This window comes from Balaenoptera ricei, chromosome 14 (genome assembly GCF_028023285.1).
Source record: "Balaenoptera ricei isolate mBalRic1 chromosome 14, mBalRic1.hap2, whole genome shotgun sequence".
NCBI classification, from domain to species: Eukaryota; Metazoa; Chordata; class Mammalia; order Artiodactyla; family Balaenopteridae; genus Balaenoptera; species Balaenoptera ricei.
The window spans coordinates 37,744,188-37,762,486 of NC_082652.1; the positions used below are offsets into that span (position 1 = coordinate 37,744,188).

Genomic DNA, 18,299 nt, shown 5'->3' on the forward strand with positions numbered 1-18,299 from the left:
TCTTTCCCGCATTTTCTTTGCCCATAAAATGGGAAGGATCATAATGATTATACTGCTTCAGAGTTTGCAGTAAGGATTGGAGATTTTGCTGCTACCAAATTGAACAGTGTAAATTGACAGAATTTTATAAGAAGGAGATTACAAATCAGCTAACTTTTTTATTGTAACCAACAGTGAAAAAAAAACATATTTTACATCATTACTCCTTATGTATTTGCATATAAGGGAAATAAGAGTTTGGCAAAATAATCCTTCTTATATGCAATACACTCAGATATTTGTTTCTTTTTCTTTTTTTTTAAGATGCTGGTTGCCCTCCACTAAATTGATTTTGCCACTCACTAAGGACTGCAAACCACGGTGTAAAAAGCATTGCTCTAATAAAACCCCTTCACTTACAGTGGAAAAACTGAAGTCTTAAGAACCTGGGAAACTTACTTAAGATTATATAGCTAAGAAACGTGATACATCACATTAATAGAATGAAGGATAAAAATTATATGATCTCAATAGATGCAGAAAAAACATTTGACAAAATTCAACACCCTTTCATGATCAAAGCTCTCAAGAAATTGAGTGTAGAAGGAACATAGCTCACATAATATAAACTATATCTAAGAAACTCATAGCTAATATCACACTCAATAGTGAAAAGTGAAAAGCTTTTCCTATAAAATCAGGAATGAGACAAAAGTGCCCACTCTCACAATTCCTATTCAACCTAGTCCTGGAACTCCTAGTCAGAACAATCAGGCAAGAAAAAGAGATAAAGTGGAAAGAAGAGAATAGTGGGACAACTGACTATCCATTTAGAAAAAAAAAGAAAAATAAGATTGCTACTTCATGTCCTACAACATCAAACATATTCAAACGGACTAAATTTTTTAATGCAAAATAAAATCACAAAAATACTAGGAAAATATATATAAATAATTTTAGGTTGGAAAGGAAATTTTAAGACTGGTGATTTAAAAGAAACCAAAAAGGAAGAGATTGATAAATGGAATAAAATATTTCTCAAGTTCTCTGTATTAAAAGAAAACCTACAAATAAAGTTAAATGGCACATGAAAACTTGGAGGAAATGTTGCCATCGTTTATGAAAAATGAAGAATTCACAATCTCAAAATAGGACACTTACAAATTCATAAAGACAATAACACCTAAATGCAAAGTTGGTAAAGGACAGTTCACAAAATTAGAAATATGAATGGCCAATAAATTTACACAAAACCTTCAAGAGAAATTTTTCTTTCTCCAAATGGATAGTCAGTTGTCCCAGTATCCTACTCTTTCCATTGGAAATTACATAATGGCATTTACTTCCCTACATTTATGTACTTTATTCCTTTGATCTAGTCTATGTAGCATAAATGGTGTTTGATGTGCTAACTAACCTTATTGTGGTAATCATTTCACAATATATACGGGTATCAAAATCATCACCTTGCAAGCCTTAAACTTACACAATGTTATGTGTCAATTATACCTCAATAAAGCTGGGGAAAAAAGATTACATAGTTACAGAAGGGCATAAAATTCTGGAACCAGAATTTTCTTTTAATCAAGATACAATTTACATGCCACAAAATTCACCCTTTGAAGTGTACAATTCAGTGGTTTTTAGTTTATTCACAAAGTTGTGCAACCATTACCACTATCCGATTCCAGGATACTTTCTTCACCCCTAAAGAAACCCCCTGTCCAGGACTTCCCTGGTGGCACAGTGGTTAGGAATCCACCTGCCAATGCAGGGGACACGGGTTCAATCCCTGGTCCGGGAAGATCCCACATGCTGTGGAGCAACTAAGCCTGTGCGCCACAACTGCTGAAGCCCGCGCACCTAGAGCCTGTGCTCTGCAATAAGAGAAGCCACCGAAATGAGAAGCCCGCGCACCGCAAAGAAGAGTAGGCCCCACTCGCCACAACTAGAGGAAGCCCGTGCGCAGCAACAAGACCCAACGCAGCCAAAAATAAATAAATAATTTTTAAAAAGTGAAAAGACAACCCACAGAATGGGAGAACATTCCTGCAAATCATTATGTCTCATAAGGCACTTGTATCCAGAATGTACAAAGAATAATTACAGCTCAATAATAAAAATAAATGACAAACAAATTAAAAAAAAAAAGAAAAGAAAAGAAACCCCATATCCACTAGCAGTTGGACCAGAATTAGTATTTATTCCCAGTCCAAACATCTTTCCACTGTCATAGCTTTCTATCTTAAGGAATGTAAAACTTAATAAGTGTTTATACATCTAAATGACCAAATTTATCAAATACTTGCTAGGACTTTATGTAATTCTGTGCTATTTACCATCTCAAGATTTTATATAAATTTCTATATTCTTTGGGAGGTTTCTGGCTTTCTTGTTTTGTTTTTTACTTTCTACCAGGTTCTTGAGGGTACATGACAAACACTTAGGAACTAATCCTATGTACTCTAAACAGACTCAGGAAATGCTTTGTTCTTTGGATGTATAGCTCATCATCTCAAAGGAAATGAGACTGGTGATTTTTAAAGAGAATATGTGAGGCTTGGAGACTTTGACAAAAGGAAGAATTTTTTTTTTCTGTTTCAAGGTTTTCAAATAAAATCCACAACTAGACAATAGGTCCTTAAGAGGGCTAAGGAAAATCTAAATATTTTCCTGAACAGAAGTTCAAATAAATTTTAAAAGGGCCTTACTACAATATAAACAGAATTTCCAGTCTGGTTTTCAAAACAAAACATCCATTCCTTGGTCCCCAGCTCTGCTTCTATTTTAACTTGTTGGAATTAATTTTACGTGAAATGAGCATGAATGCCAATTTTCTATTTTATGCCAAAATTACCAGGTGTCCAAAAAAAAAAATCTCTACTTTGAAGTTAGTCACATTTGGATTATTTAAATAGCATCCTCTTTAGTGTGAGTCATTGTACGCTTTGATTCTTCAGTGCATGGCTGTTGATTCTTTAGTAAACATGCTTTCAAATATTCAGAAGGACATAGGCCCACAGGAATTAATGACCAGAACTCAGGGCTCAAAAATTTGAAATGGTTGTAGATTAGTCCACTATAAAGAAATGAAAATGATGATAATGACAATAAAGCTAAAAGATAATTTTAAAAAATAGTGGCTAGCTCTTTTAAGCAAAACAAAAAAATTTTTTAAATTAAATTAGGTATAAAATGTAAAAACGATTGTATTAGTCTCCAATGAATATCCAAAAGAAAACTATGTATTTTAACATTAAATTTGGTAGGATATTAATTCCTTTTTCCCTGAAAAAAAAATCCACATAAAATCTTTGAAAATCTATTAATATTTAATTTGTTGAATTTCAATACAAAGAAAGTATACTGCCATTAATTTTCCAATCCTTCAAGTTAATAAAGTCATAAGATCTCTTTTAATACAGCATAAACTGAAACATACAGAATTTGTCAGGAGATAGTCTATGAATGCTTTATGAATGAATCAGCTGATTTTTAAAATATTAAACAACCTTACCTAGTTTGGGTGACTAGCTGTTTCACTGACTCTAATCACTGAGTTATGTTACCATGGAAGGCTTAACTACAGTTACCTAGCCTTGGCAGATTAAAATATAAACCTTAACATTCATTTAACCTACATACTTTTTATTTGGCCAGGTAATTATATATGCTGTACATATAGTCATTTCTCAGATATTTGGTTCTTCAACTGAAGACCATGGTTCGAGGGAGGTGTCATTGGAAGACTGCCTTGATAGATGCCAAATACTAATCTCCAGAAAGTTAATATTCAATTCATAGTTTTTTCTGAATTGAATTCATTCTTTTTAGGTTAATCTCATACATCTTTTTAAGTTTGTCCCCAACCCTTTCTTAGAGATACAAAATTACACATTAAAGAATTTCCTATGAAATTTGTAGAATCCCACATTTCTTATTTATATTTCCTAATTATAAAGGCAGTTTACCAATTTTAATTATTTTAGAATTTGGAGAAACAAATGCTGTTTTACATAGTCATTGAAATACATTTAAAAAATAATTTCTTTTCTGCAATGGGATCCAATCTGCAAATGGGAATACTACTACTAACCTCCAGAGTGATTATGAGGATTCAGTGAATGACTCAGGTAAAGCACCTGGCATATGGTAAGGGCTCAATAAGAGACAGCCATGGTTTTTACAACCCTGGTATCGGTGTTGCAGTCACATTAATTCATTCACATGACCTAAGACATTTCATCAAAGCATAGATCTTATGTTAGATATTTGTTATGTAAGATATTCCCCTAGAAAGAAGAGCAATTAAGTAGCTATTTCAAGTACTCAAAAGCCTTCTTCATATACAAATAAAAGAAGCGTAAATACACTTTGCTAAAGAATTAAAAGTGCATTATGGTGTACCTCATATAATAAGATCTTGTCAGATTTTAATTGCTCAGACACAATGCAAAAAATAATGATCTATACCATTGAAAGTGCAAAAAGAAAGCCTAGCTTTAAAACAATGTTAAAAGAGTTTTTCAAAGACATAGATTCATTCCAAACGTATTTTTAAACCCCAACTGCAGTGTTAGCTTGCAAAATATCTAATAAAAAAGAGTTCCCTGATTCCAGTCCTTTATGTTTCATGATCTGATGTTAGTTTATTTAAGAGATAAGAGCATGACTGATTTATAGTTTCTTTTCTAAACCTTTGACGTAGGTAAACATTCTAACTTCTTGCCTTTAAGCAAAGTTATGTTCTACTTTTTATAACCCATTTGTAAAGATTTCCAGGAAGTAGCAATCTGGTAGCAATTTCAGTGGTGTTTATACTCACTGTCAGAGACACTGACCACACATCAGCTTAATGTATCAGGTCAAACACTTGGGAATGGCTACAGGACTTGCACATATAGATCTTGGGAGGAAATTATAAGCCTATAGGGCAGAGGTATCAAATGGGTTTCAACATCTAACATCAATTTCAGGTGTTTGCTGCCTGAATCGTTGTGTTGAGAAGGATTTTGAGGACGGAGGTAGTGCTCTGGGAGAAAGGGTAGATGCTTGCTGCAATGTAAAAGCAATGACTGGACTTCCCTGGTGGCACAGTGGTTAAGAATCCACCTGTCAATGCAGGGGACACAGGTTCGATCCCTGGTCTGGGAAGATCCCACATGCCTCAGAGCAACTAAGCCCGTGCGCCACAACTACTGAGCCTGCGCTCTAGAGCTCGCGAGGCACAACTACTGAGCCCGCGTGCTGCAACTACTGAAGCCTGCACACCTAGAGCCCATGCTCCACAACAAGAGAAGCCACCACAATGAAAAGCCCTCACACTGCAACGAAGACCCAACACAGCCAAAAATAAATAAAAAATTAAAAAAAAAAAAAGCAATGACTGCCCCTGGCAGCTGGAGGAGGGACTGATTTGCCAGCTATGTTCTACTCTTGGGGTGTTATATGTGGCTCAAGGCAACTAGAGTTAGCATTGGGGTCCTACAAGCTCTTATCCCCAGAAAAGCTTCTCACTATGCATCTGCTTCATCCTCTCTCTGAAAACCAGCTCCCCCAGCCCTCACCCACCCCCATTGTGTGCAGGGGGCAGGAGGTGCTGCCCTCACAGCACTTGAGTTTACTGTCAGCAGTATGAGTAAGTAGCAGAAACTAACAGTGGCTCTTATTTGCAAAGAACAGAAGGTCTCCACTTAATTTAAGCAGAAAGAGAACTTAATTTTGGAAGTTCAGAGAATGAACAGGAGGATTGGTGGAGCAGGCTCAGGCAGGAACCAAGGGAGGCGGGGCAGAGTCCAGGTCCTGCCATAGGGATGGTCTGCTTAGGATGCAGGCACCAGCAGCACTGCACACTTGCTGCTCCTGGACCCTCCCTACCCCTGGACACTCACCTTATGCCACTGGACCCTGAACTCCACCACACCATCATGAATAACCTCTGAGTCACCTTTGTGTCACTCCCTCAAAATTCCAAATTCCAAGCTGGAGCCTGAGAGTAGGGGGTACTCAGATCAAAGGGCTACACTCCGGCTATTGGGAGAGGACTGGTTCTCAGAGTAGAGGACCTTGGGTTAAACAGACACCCTCAAAAGGTGTCCACTGCATGCTATATTCTGCAAGGCAGACAGCATGTGAGAAGATGCCAAGTGCCATCCAGCTTAGAAACTGCTGTCACAGAACAGAGTGATGAACCAAGTTGAGAGCATGAAAGTCTGAAGTTATGGCGAAGGCTATCTAGGAACAGGCAGAGTGGTACCCAGGGAGCTGGAGCTGCTGACACTGGTAGGGACTTCGCTAGGTATAACAGGCCTGGGACGAAACTACAGGAGAACTAGGAAGAACTGAAGTCAGAAAAATAAACCTAGATGATGCCGAAATAGATTCCAACAGCAAAGACTAGATTTCCAACAAATAGTCCCGGAGCTGCGGAGGCACACCAGGCACAAGGTGGAAATCTAAGATTGTAGACCAGGCAGGCAATAAGTTAGACACTGGAGAGAGCAACAATACAGGGCAAAACGATGGGCTGGATTTGCTGCAGCTCACATAAGATCGCCGTTTCTTGTATCTATTCATTGTAGGAGGTGTCCTTACACATCCAGTGGATTGCTTCTCTTAGACAGACCTTGCCCAGGTGTGCACCAGTCCTGGAGGTGATGAAGGCAGCAGAAATTGTATGGCATCTCGCCACAGAGCTTGGCACAACAAGCCTAACATTCAAGGATGGATACTTGCCTTTTGCTCGATTTTCCCTGTCTTTGTTTAGAGGGCTCCTCATATTTGCCCTAATTGGCCAGGTGGAGGAGGCAAGGCTGAGGTGGTGTAGATAACCCGAGGCACCGTGACTTAAGGAGATCCAAGCTTTGAATGGTTATGGTGGAAGGCGTTTGGGGGGGAGGGGGTGGTAGTGAGGATAGTCATTAAAGAGCAGAGACCAGTGCCTGCACCTGTGTAAGACTGCAGGCTCTCTAGTTACCAGGAAGAGAAAATCATCATCACAGCCTCAGTGATGCAAGCAGCAACAGCAGCAGATAACCGACACAGGCAGGAGAGGTTTATTCCACACACAACCACTTCCTGGCAAAATCACATGTTCCAGGGTGAGAGGGAGTGGGCCCCAACGAAACTCCAAATCCTTCAGGCTTTCCATCAGTCAAATAATTGTAAGCATTAATAAACTTAAGTAAACGATGTGTTTCACTTTTGTAGGGACTTCACCTATTTCATTGATTTATTTCAAGTTTTCCCCTAGCTTTTTCATCCAGCAGACTCGCCCAGGGATTCCATGATTTAGGTTCCTTATCACTCCTTAACCCATACATACCAGACCTCCCTGCTGTGTGGGAGGGACACAGGGGTGTGCTTCTTCATTTGTCCTTTTCACAAATGAACAGATTTTCACTTGAAAGCAATTTCTATTATACCAAACTCAGTGAGGCTTTAGAGATTCTCTTTGTCCCGTTTGTTTTAAATACGCCTGGAGATAAGTGAGACTCCAGATTGAAAAGTCTCCAGAATATTTACAGACTGAAGCTTGATGTTGTTAGATGAATATTCCAAAAGAGAAAACAGGGAATGAAGTAATAAAAAGAATTAAAATGAGGGTTAAGGGAAGAAAAGTGAAGATAAGTGAGTATAACAAAACATGTAGGATTTTGACACCCTCTCCCATCTTTAAAACTCCATACAGAACATCTTCAAAGCCACTTCATCCCTTGAACTGGAGTAAACTAGTATTTTTGAGTTGATTTTTTTGAGGCTGAGAGTTTAGGACAAAAAAATACTATCTCTATTTTACATAGAAGTTTAGAAAAGTAGCAGCTCAAGGAATTTATTTTCTAGTTAAAAAAAAAGCGCTAAATATAAATTTACATGAAAATTTTAATGCCCAAGACAGTCAAGGGCAAATGAAGTTTTAGCAGCTAAATCATATAAAGCACGATGTTACCTTTTAGTTAATGTGAATGCCTATGCCTATCTTTGGCTCATTTAGTGAGCTGAAAAAAATGTTTTTTCAAACCCTTATATGCATTTCCTAAGTTTCTAGAATACCAGAATACTGACACATATGATTGTACCATTTCTTATTTGTCGAAGATGATTCTGAATTTCGCTAAAAACCACAAAGGAAACCAACAATCCCAACATTAATAGTTCTGATAACCCCACCAAAGAGGAAATACGAAGAGGAAGTTAATCTGAGAGTCTGTCAGGGCAGAAGTGATTTCAGCAGAAGACACTATTCAGCCCTTCTGGACACTGAATGACCCTCATTTTTTCCCAGTTCATTCTGGACCTTCTGGACCCTCTTCCTTCTGCTTCAGCGACTGGCTGCAAGGCCAGTAGGAAAGGTGCTTGGATTCAGATGAGCAGGATTCTAGTTGTGGCTGCTCCACGTTCGTTGCGGTGGCAGCCTCAGTTTCCACAGCTGTCAAACGGGACAATAATACCTGCCCCAGTTCCTCATCTGGGACGTTGCCAGCATCGCCTGAGAACACGCTGTCCCAAGACAAGCCAAAGCCACCATTATTGGGAGAGTCGCCAACAAAACTCGGCTTCGGTTCCCTCTCCCGACAAGGCTGGTTCGACCTACAGTCAACAGGAAGCTCCTGGGGCTGGGACAGGATCCCTGGATCGGAAGGAGGCCAGACGCGAGCGTTTCTGGACGGCGATCAGGCTGGTGATGAGGGTGTTAGTAACACCCCCCTGGCTGGGCTGAGATTTTACTATCCACGACAAAGGGTGCGGAAGCATAGTACTGAAGAGCAAACAGCCAACCCCCAAACTCCTGTACTCCCCCACGAAAACAAAGCCCTCGGCACTACAGAGAGCGGGGCGAGGGGAAAGGAGAAAGGCCGAGGCACCCCACCCTATCTTCCGCGGCAGCCGAGCCGCAGGTTCCGCGCGTGGGGAGGGGGCGCTGTGGGCCTGCTTTCCGTGTGGAGAAGCGCCTCCTCCTCACGCCCCCTCAGCCTGCGCCGCCTCGGGAATCCGCCCCGGACCCCGCCGCCATGTTGGGTCGGGATTAGTGACTCGGTCTCGCCGCCAACCGGGACGGCTGGAGGGCGGCCCGCAACCCGAAGGGACGCGCGCCGGCGTCGGAAGGCGGGGTCGCGGGAGCCCGGTCGGGCGCGGCGCGAGTTCCGGTGAGCGGGCGGCCGCGCGCGCAGGTAGCCCGCCCCCGCCCCTGCACGGGGGGGCGGGGCCGGGAGTGAGGGCGGGTACCGCGCGGGGAGGAGGTGGAGCGTGAGGCCGCGGGGTTGGGGAGCCCGGGAATTCCCTCCTGAAGTAGCGAGTTCCCGGCCGGCTGTGCCGTCGTCGCTGCCGCTCGGCGCCCGGGACGAGGAGGTGGAGGACGGAGAGGGCCCCGCGGGCCTCCCCTCCGCCCGCCGCCCCCTCCCCGCCACCCTTCCCCGCCGCTGCGGCGACTCATACGAGCGCGGCTGGAGCGCAGGTAAGGACGCTTCGGGGCCCCGCGGGCGGAGCAGGAGGCGGCCGATCCCGGCCCCGCAGCGCTAGGCCCGGCGCCTGCCAGCGCCCGGAGGCGCCGCCGCTCTCCGCCGGCTCCGAGTCGGGAAGTTGGGGAAAAACTTCTCCCCTCCCCCGGCCCGGCTCGCCCGACGGGCGTGTGTCCTTCCCGGCGCTACCTGCTCGCCCTCTGCCTCGGTCTCCGCCCAGTCCATTCCTTCCCGGTCCCGCCCAAGTCCGACCTAAGGTCCTGGGAGCGCCGGGACACCCGCACCCGCGTCTCTGAGGTTGTGCTGGCCGCCCGGCGAGGGGCCGGCGAGGTTTCTTTTGGCCGAAGTAAGGAGCGGGAGCAGCGGCCCCTTTCCGTCCCCGGGGTCGGGGGTATGCCTGTCGGCGGACGCCGGGTGGCAACTGTGCCGGGAGAGCGGGCGGGGGATGGGGGGCGAGCGGGTGAGCCTCTCGCTGCGCTAGGTTTGATTGAAAACCGCAACATGTTAAAGTTTTCCTTTGTTTTGGGTTGGGGGTTGGGAAATATGCTGTTCAGCGTGCACTTTTAGTGTTATGACACTCCGTCTCCCATTTGGTTCGGTTCTCTGTCGACATGTGTTACAGAAAATTTTGTTTTAATGTGTGTTTTTCTTCTTGATAATTGCTTCCAGCTTTTGCTTTATTGGGCATGGGGCAACGTTGTTTTAAGAAGCTCTTAGAAAATCATATCCGATGTAGTGTAGGGACTGCTTTAATTTTTGTTCTGTAGTGGGTGGGACCCAACATGGTTTGGATTTGGTAGAATTATTTTCTGCTTCATTAATTAAAACAGGCACGGCATGACACACGTTCTGACGATTTATAAATTGTTAGGGAAATGAAAAGCTGAGTCTCCACTGGAATCAAACTTTTATGTTCAAGCCATTTATTATGTGTATATGTTCCCACCGTAATGTGTGTTCACATAGATGATCTCACATATACATGTGTATGATGGTGGTATACTCGTGCATTGCAACTGCAGGATTGCAGTGGCAAAGTTAACTTGATAATTCTAAGTGTGTTTAAACCATCCTGTTAAATTATCTGTGGTTAAATTACACGGTAAGGAAAATATTACTAAATAGGTACACGTGACTGTAGGCATTTAAGGCAAAGTATGTGGTAAATCTAATGTATTAACTAGCACAATGGTTGGCACACAGTGGACAGGAAACATTTTGAATGGACAGGTAATGAAGGAGTGTCTTGTATTAGAAGCCAAGGATCTTGTATGTGTCACATGTGATTTTCATCTATTCTGTAAGAAAGTTATATTTCATTATTTATGTTTTGTTCTGTTTTTACTAATATATTAGATCCCTGCCATAGTTGACCCTTTAAGAAAAGGAAGTGTAATTGTATTTTAATTTTGGGACATTAGCTAAACCTCAGTGGAGATTTTTAATGCTGGTTGACAATTCATTGGGTCCTAATTTGAAAAAAAACAAATGACTTTGATCTGAATCTAAGTACAAGACAGTTCACATTCATGTTTCCAGGATAAAGTATAAAAGGGCTCTTAAAATATGTACTCTGCCGTAACCACCATAATGTTATAATAGCTTTAATTTTGCAGTACGTTTTTGCTGACTTCATAAACCACAAAATTGACTCCTTTCTGTTCAACCGAAAGTGAAATTACAGCTTTGACCTATCTTCTGGGATAGGTGGAATTTGTCTTATGGCTGAGGTATAATATTAATACATGGTTCAAGTTTTTTTTTTTTTAAATCAGTGAATTCTCAAGCTGAAAAATCAACGTCTATGCAAATAAATCTCCTTCATGGTATGTAATGTTAAAAGAATAAATATCCTAAAAGATAGCAAGGACCCAGTGTAAATGAAATATTACCGACACATGCTTTAAGAGTTGTTTATGTAGAGTTCAAATTTGCATCCTTTTAGGCAGTAAATAATTTATTAATGTAATTTTTCTTTATAAATATGTTTAGCTCTTAATCTAGTGAGTCTGTTTAGCGTAGACGTTATTTATTATTAGTTTCTATTAGCATTATGTTAAAAAAAGAAGCCTAACGTCAAACATTTTTAGAGAGCAGTATTAAGGTCTGGTATCTAGGAATGCAAACTCGGGGGGTAAAACTGTATTTTTTAAAAACCTGCAAGGAAGTGATTTCTGTAAAAGTAAAGATAAAAGAGGAGGGAGGAGGCTGTGATTGGGACCTGGCTCCTGAAGTGGTGGCAAAGTTCTTTACCCTGATGGTGGTATAGTTCAAGTGTATAGTTCATTAAGCGATGATTGGTTTTCTGTGTCTGTGTTTTAGTTTATGTGAAACTTTTTTTTTTCCCTTTTTAAAGAAGCCTGTGTGTAATGTACTTTACAGTGTATAAGGTGTTTCGCTAAAGGACTTAGTATTTGGTGACTGACTTTAGAATACTGCTGGGCTGCCCTTTGCAAACAGGGTTAGACCTATTAAACCATAACTGGGAAATACCAGCTGGCGTATGTAACTACTTTCACAGGTAAATAACATATGTTAATTATGTTAATATTTTGAGGAAATACACCAGGTTTAACTAACTTTAAATCCTCTTCAGTTTTGTATGTTGTACATGACAAGTAGTAGGTAATCAAAATATGTTTATTAAACTAGGGAACACTGTTCTGTCATCAAATATAAAATATGCCCTGTTTTTCAGAAGATTATGATAACATGACAGTTAAGACTCAAAATTTAACTATGGCATCAAGGTAATAAGTCTTTCATCCATTTTCAGTTTTCTGGAACAATAATTCTTTAGATTGGTAATTTCAGCCTGTGATTTGATATTCTTAAGGATGTCTTAAAATTCTCAGCATAAAATAAGTTTTCATTTACTCAGACTTTATGAAGATGTGCTGTATAGCACCTAAAGAAATGGTGTTTTGTTTCAAATGACGTTATGGTGTTGGAGTTTCCAAAATGCTGTGAATCGCTGCCTTATGCTACTTTACTTGCTTTGTGTAATGGCTTGCTGTGGTAGTTGTTGGCGTGGTTGCTTTGCACTGTGGTAATGTAGAGCTGAAGAGGAGATCATGGCTGTACCAAGTTCTTATATCACAGGAACTTTCAGTTATGTTACAAAGGTGATGTTTGTGGTGCTGGCTTTGTTGTGTGAATATTTACAGGAAGTTTTAGTTAAGATCTTCCATTGTTCAGAACCCTACATGGCTTAGGTCACCTTCAGTTCACGTTTAAACAGGTCTGTAATACAAATACAAGTTCCTCTAGCGAGGTACAACTGCTTTTCTTTAAAGGAAATCATCTGTTCCTGTTAAAGTACCTTGGTATCTGATTGGTAGTGTGTGCGGCGGTTTATGTGGCTACGGTAGGGTATGTAGTCTCTCTTTTCTTCCTCTCAGCTGCTCCGGCGCCACAATTAGGCTGCCTATTGCTCAGCTACAGCTGCTGGGTGATTATGAACCATCCAGCTCCTGTCTAAACTCAGAGGCAGATTTAGCAAAAGGAGCTAGAGTAACAAGAGGGTGGAAGAGAAGAGCCAGTGCCGCTGCCAGGATCATTTTAACGTGTCTGTGTGCCAAGGAATCGTTGGCTGCAGCAGCGCCACTGTTGTCTTGGAACTAGCAGACTTGATAGCAACACATCCTGGTCTGGGTTAGGTTTACCTGGTGTTACTCTTTAAGATCTTGAAGCTCACTCCAGGAAAGAAAGGGAATCCTGTAATTTCAGAGTACAGGATAATGTACAGTGAGGTTACCGATGGGCTGAGCTATGCCTCTGCTCTCCCCCGCCGCCCCCCAACCCGGGACAGCAGTGCCCTTCAGTTTCCCTAATTTGAGTATATATGTGATTTCAGGTTCTCTGAAGCGTATACCATATACTCTGTGCCGTTTTAACCCGTGTCTCTTCGAAGTGCTGCTGCTGTTACTGTTGCTTGGCGGGTGGCAGAGCTGATATGCAGGTTCTTTGGACTCCCTGCTTTTCTTCCAGGAAGTGGAAGACCTTCAAAAGGGATTATTTCTAGAACTAGCTGCGCATGGCATATCCCCTGTGACTGCTGGAGTTTTGCAAGTAAGAACCCTAGATTATTTTTCCTGTTGTTCTTTATTCCTGAGGTGTGAGAAGATGGACCTCAGCAAACGCAGATACAGCATCAGCTCTCTATGGCAAGCCCCAGACTGGAAGAGGCCGCAGGCAAATTTTGCTGCCTCTAAAACGTTGCTCAGTGTGCCAAGCAAAGAGCAGCAGCATCTTGTCCTCTCGTTTACCACTACCATTGGAAAATCTAGACAATTCCTGTTGCTCGTTCTGGCTTTGGAATTTAGTGGTTCAGGATTTGGCTAATTTGGGATGGGAAATAGAGAGTATTGGGAGAAGTAGCTCTCAAACTGGTATAACCAGAAGGAAGGAAGAAGTACGGAAGACTGTACACTTGAACATTAACAAGTACACATTGTTATCGTGGCACATACTTAACAAGACAGTGGTGTGTTGACCCCCTTCTCTGTGCTCCCACAGAACACTGGTATCAAAGCACATTTCTCCTTGCATTCTAATTATTTCTTTCCATGACTGTGATATACTTGACTTAGAACTCACTGTGGCAAGGAACTGTTTTATATGAATCTTTGAGAACAGTCTCTAATAGAATAAATCCTTTTGAGTTGTATTCAGGGATGTGGTTCTGTGTATATTTATGAGTATATATATAGAGACTTTCTCCCCACACAACATGTTTTTAAGGTATACCTGTAGTAAAATTTTACAAAAGTAGCTTAGTACTTTTTCAGAAGCTGATGTTAAAACAAGTTCTTTAGATCTTTAACCCTCAAAAGTTTTGGTCTAGAAAATGATTTTATAAAACTGTTTAAAAAGTTTAAACTTTAAATGTGAACTTAAAGGTCATTTTGATATTTCTAACATAAACTGGAAACTCTTTGTAGTTGGGGCTATACTAGTTTCTAGTAAGGTTTATTTTAAATAAGTGTTTTTTTACTATTTTAGTGAATGTTGAAAGCCCAAGATCCTAGATTGTAAAAAAAAAGTACATCTGGGGGACTTCCCTGGTGGTCTAATGGTTAAGACTCCATGCTTCCATTGCAGGGAGTGCAGGTTCGATCTCTAGTCGAAGAACGGGGATCCTGATGCCACACAGTGCAGCCAAAAATTTAAAAAAACATTTTTTTTGGCGGGGGTATCCTATCATGGTATTAGTGACAGTCAGTATTATAATTGTGATAATATTCGTATATTCCAAGGACAGAAAGAAAAAGAAATCCTTGTTTTCTTGATGTAATCTGTGAAAGAATGCATAGGTCATAGGGTATGTCTGCTGAATTATTGGTGGGGGTGGAGGCAGGAAGTACTGGGAGGAAAAGACTGACCACTGAAACCTAAAGATTGTCTGGTTTCAGCCTCTGTTCCTAACAATATATGTAGACCTTAGGTTTTCTTAAACTGATTACAGAGGCTAGTCACTTCTCTAATTTTTTAATGTAACTTTTAGTTTCTTAGCGTTAAGTAGAAATTGCGGTGGGGTGGAGAAAATTGGTGGCTTTTGCTGCATAAGTTAATACTTACAACTGTTTCATGGCAAGTTTATTGATTTTTTTTTGGCTGTGTTGGGTCTTCATTGCTGTGCGGGCTTTCTCCAGTTGTGGAGAGCGGGAGCCACTCTTTGTTGTGGTGCGCGGGCTTCTCTTGTTGCGGAGCACGGGCTCCAGGCACGCGGGCTTCAGTAGTTGCAGCACGAGGGCACAGGAGTTGTGGCTCGTGGGCTCTAGAGCGCAGGCTCAGTAGTTACAGCACACGGGCTTAGTTGCTCCGCGGCATGTGGGATCTTCCCGGACCAGGGATCGAACCCATGTTCCCTGCATTGGCAGGTGGATTCTCAACCACTGCGCCACCAGGGAAGTCCCAAGTTTATTGATTTCTTACATTTGTTCTGAGGCAATTAGTATTTTCATATTATGGATACTTTTTAATTAATAGCAGTCAGGCATTTGAAAAGGAGCAGAGAAGGTAACATGGTGTAATAAGGACAAGACTAAAAGATAGAAGACCATCTGGATTTTAATTCCACTTGTGACAGTGAAGAGCTGTGTGGCCTTGGTCAATTCATTGAACTTCATAGGCCTCAGCTTCACCATTTGAAACGGGGGTACAGTTGGGCCAGATGTTTTCTAATATTCTTTCAGCCTTATTTAAATATGTGGCTCTACTGCAGTTGAAGTTTTTATATTGATAAAATTTTAAGGAAATGTTTTAGAGTCTAGAATTTGAAATAAAATTAGATACCAGGTAAATAAAAGTTAGGGTAAAAAACTGACCCACAGACTTGACACTGGACTTTCTCAGGCAAATAAAGTGTATTCCATTCATTAAGTGGACATTTATTAAACCTGTGGTGCAACAAATACTATGCCAGTTTTGATGTTATAAAAATGATTGCAGCGTGACTACTTCCTTCTAGGAATTCACAGTTGGGTGGAACTGGCTATAATTATGAGGCTGTTATAAATTTTTTAGATTGATCTTTTTAATGGGATAATCCATTAGAATACTTCTCTGATTTTTGATGGGTGTTAGGGTGTGATACATCTGCAGCTTTAATAAATCCCTTTGTACTACATAGATTTAGCCTCAAGTAAACCGATTCAATTCTCTAGGCGGGAAGACTTGATGTTTTTCTAGATGTTAGTTCATTACAGATACTTGTGACTCACATGCACAGGCTCCACAACACCTATACAGAAGATTTACTATAAGAAAACACATTTGAAAGCAAGGCTTTTAAAAAAACATTTCAGATTTATTTTGCAGTAAAATTAGAAAAGGACTGAATGATTCATTGAAGCACATAGTTGTGATATCAGTTAACAGGTAGTTATGACGGGATGACAGCTTTGCTGCATTGTATCGGGAAAAGAGTCACTGACATTAAAACATCTTTTTTAATTGACAAAAGCGCAGACTAATTGTTTTGGATATTTTTCTTTAATACATGTAGTTAACGTTTAGAACAAAATAAGCATGGGCATTTGAAAATGGTTAGCTTTTTAAGGTTTGCATAATAGATTTTGTAGAAAGAAAGAGAAGGAAGGAAAAGAAAAGAAACTAAAATTATAAGGTGGAAAATCAGAATATTTTTCCCAGAAAAAGTTCTTTTCCGTAAGGTTAGCCTTTTTGGTTAGATTTCTGGGCAGCCCATTGGAGTTTATTTGTAAAAACCTAACATAAAGATACAACAGTGTTTCTGTGGTAAATATGTTCTGATTGATTTTAAGTTTTGTGTTTTTGTGTTTTTTTTTTTTTTTTTTAATTTGCTGAGCTCTTTGAGCAAATGAAATACTTGGCCTACTAAACGCTCTGATTATACAGTGGATAACCTGTAGCCTTGCCAGTTGTCCTCCCTCCCCACCTTCCCTGCTTTTCACTATTGAAAAATTACTGTTACGAGCTCCATATTAGGATGCTAGGACTCTGAGCTTAATTTAAGGACAGAAGCTTCCCTAGTTCCTCCCACCTGCTTGCTAGGCACTGTGAAACTTGCTTCCTACCCTGACCCAGTGTGAGAAATGGAAACAGGTCAAAAGATTGGGAATGAGAAACAAAAATGAGGAGAGTAGAAGAGGAAAAATGAGAAGTGGATGTAGTATGAAGTTTATAATTTTCTTTTTTGTGTCCTTTTTTCTTTTTCCCACCCATTCACTCCTTCTGTTAGGTATTGGGTAAAGACGGAGGAAAGCCTGTTTTATTTTTTATTTTTAGATTTTATTTATTTATTTTCTTTTAAAAAATTTTTTGGCTGCATCGGGTCTCAGTTGCGGCATGTGGGATCTTTCATTGCGGCGTGGGCTCTTTGTTTTGGCACACGGGCTTCTCTCTAGTTGTGGCGTGTGGGCTTCAGAGCACGTGGGCTCTGTAGTTTGCAGCACACGGGCTCTCTCGTTGAGGCACGCGAGCTCAGTAGTTGTGGTGTGTGGACTTAGTTGCCCTGCAGCACGTGGAATCTTAGTTCCCTGACCAGGGATTGAACCCCTGTCCCCTGCATTGGAAGGCGGATTCTTTACCACTGGACCACCAGGGAAGTCCCAAGAAAGCCTGTTTTATGTCAGATGCTTTGCTATACATTCATATACATTTTCACGTTTAAGTTAAATCTTTGAAAAGGCATTCCAGAAACACACAGGAATCATGCATAAGATAGGCTTTTATTACACACAAAGAAACTGAGGATCAGTAAGTATATGTAATTTGCTAAGGTCACATGACTCGTTGATGTGACTGAATAACTGACAGCAAGACTGTTTCCTATAAGACACCTTCCTTAGGGATAAGGAGCAATGATGGAAAGGGTGATTTTTTAATCTTTTTCCTTCTTCCGTAAACTGTACATTTGTATTGGGCTGAGAATTTTCAACACTTCCACTTTTCTTTTTAATGGAATTAGCTTTGTGGTGCATATTTCATGATGGGTGTTGATGTCAACTATTATATGAGCTAAAAAATTGGGTTATTACACTAACTAAACTGTAGCTACAGCCCACATTACAGAGACAGTGTTTGCATGTTCTTCCAATCAAGTTTCTTTCCTATCTAAATTTAATTCATCAGGGAATTCCCTAGCTGTCCAGTGGTTATTAGGACTCTGCGCTTTCACTGCCGAGGGCCCGGGTTCAATCCCTGGTCGGGGAACCAAGGTCCCACAAGCCTCCCACAAGCTGTGTGGCGTAGCCAAAAAGAAAAAAATTCATCATAGGAACAAAGGAGCATGCAGAAGTGGGTTATTACTCTAACTCAACTGGAGTAAATGTGGTTCTTTTGTAAGTTTGGGTTTGTAAAGTATACATATAAGTCTGT

At 40.9% G+C, this 18,299-nt stretch overlaps 1 protein-coding gene across 3 annotated transcripts in view; it reads left to right on the forward strand.

Annotated features, from left to right (window-relative positions):
* Window positions 1-9,020: 9,020 nt before the first annotated feature.
* YES1 (YES proto-oncogene 1, Src family tyrosine kinase) overlaps window positions 9,021-18,299 on the forward strand; it is a 77,151-nt gene continuing 67,872 nt past the window's right edge. The window contains exon 1 of one of the 3 annotated variants that reach the window (XM_059894148.1): window positions 9,021-9,125. The gene's annotated coding sequence lies outside the window, so the exon portion shown is untranslated. Of the gene's footprint in view, window positions 9,126-9,183; window positions 9,434-9,753; window positions 9,784-18,299 lie in introns of those variants that run through there. The other 2 variants (XM_059894146.1, XM_059894147.1) reach the window with 2 other exon arrangements.